We start from the raw sequence: 385 nt of genomic DNA, 5'->3' as shown, positions 1-385 counted from the left end.
CTAATCCAAGTACCGAATCAACACTCAAGAGAATTATTTATCTACTTCTTTCTCAAGAAGGAATGGATTCCATCTCGTATAATAACATTTCCGGCTACCTACTTCATCATGTCTCCAAAATACAAGGAATATGATTCAGGGTCTCGGAATCCATATTGAGTAAATTAAAAGACACAAATCCATAAATAGGAGTTTGTTAAGAACTCAGGATTAAGATCATTCTATATATGACCATCGGTAGACTCAATTAGAATTTCTATGCTTAACGGAAATTATTAGAAATTCGTATTGTGTCTGTGTCCCTGTTCCGCACAATCTCATTATGCGAAATACACTCATTCAATATCTCACCATATTAATAGTGCGGATAGCACCGTTCCATTCT

This window comes from Morus notabilis, unplaced genomic scaffold (genome assembly GCF_000414095.1).
Source record: "Morus notabilis unplaced genomic scaffold, ASM41409v2 Scaffold2144, whole genome shotgun sequence".
NCBI classification, from domain to species: domain Eukaryota; kingdom Viridiplantae; phylum Streptophyta; class Magnoliopsida; order Rosales; family Moraceae; genus Morus; species Morus notabilis.
This window is presented reverse-complemented; position numbering follows the sequence as displayed.